General features: G+C 26.3%; 1 long non-coding RNA gene across 1 annotated transcript in view; it reads right to left on the bottom strand.

The window, feature by feature from the left end:
* The window catches only part of LOC110266175, a 23,660-nt gene continuing 22,997 nt past the window's right edge, over positions 327-989 (bottom strand). Inside the window, exon 4 of the long non-coding RNA XR_002353181.1 lies at positions 327-428. This is a non-coding gene — a long non-coding RNA (uncharacterized LOC110266175). The remainder of the gene's footprint in view (positions 429-989) is intronic.

The raw sequence follows: 989 nt of genomic DNA, 5'->3' as shown, positions 1-989 counted from the left end.
AAGATACTCTCATATACGTATTCAAAGACACTCTATGCTTTAAATAATCCTTTCTTGCACTCCATTATTATTGCACTGAGTTTTGTTTGCAGGCAGCATGACACAAATACAGAAACAAGAGAGATATAAATATAAAAAAAAAAATATAGTTTTTTATTTGTGTTTTAATTTCTAAAATTTTGAATAAAGTCATAAAGGGAATACAAATTTATAACATATGTAAACATAACTTTTTGTTGGGCCCGAAAATTTCAGAGAGGAATTAAGTAAGAGAACATAAGATGAGATGATAACACATCCAACTCAAAACCTTAAAGTGTTTTAAAGTGTCAAGTTAATGGGTCTCTCATCTTATAAACTCCTCATTCTTCCTTACTTTCTTTGATGTGGGACTAACTTCAATACTCCTCGTACTTGCAACACTAACACTTTTCAAAATCAATAAACATATTTTTGTTTTCCAATTTAAGAAAATCTTACAAGCATATCAAAAGTATACAACATAAAGCATTAAAATAGAGTGAATTGTTAAAATATATATATGTATATAAGTCTCATATAGCAAGTAACTATGTTATAACATTCAAGCTAAATATGGAAAAAATAAAGGAGAAAAGCACATGGTATATAATAAAAGGTGTTGTACAAGTTCTATTTTTTGGTATTTTTATTTAATTCAATAATATTTTTAAATGAAAATATACGGCATCGTTATAATAGTTTTGTTACCACTTACCAAACCATTGTCCATGTATTTATTATGGTGATCGCCTGTCCGGAAAAAAATAATTTGAATTCTCAACTGTGCTATTTATTACAATCGCCGGTACATTCTGGCTAAGATTTCATATTTGTTCTCTGATTTAATATTCTCATTAGTATTAATAAGACGGGAGAGTTTAATTTATTTAGAGTTTAATTAAGAAACTAAATTTTTAACTAATATCAGTCAATTTTTTTAAATTTTTTTGTTATATTAAATTATAAAC

Source organism: Arachis ipaensis, chromosome B08, assembly GCF_000816755.2.
Source record: "Arachis ipaensis cultivar K30076 chromosome B08, Araip1.1, whole genome shotgun sequence".
Classification (NCBI taxonomy): Eukaryota; Viridiplantae; Streptophyta; class Magnoliopsida; order Fabales; family Fabaceae; genus Arachis; species Arachis ipaensis.
This window is presented reverse-complemented; position numbering and strand designations above follow the sequence as displayed.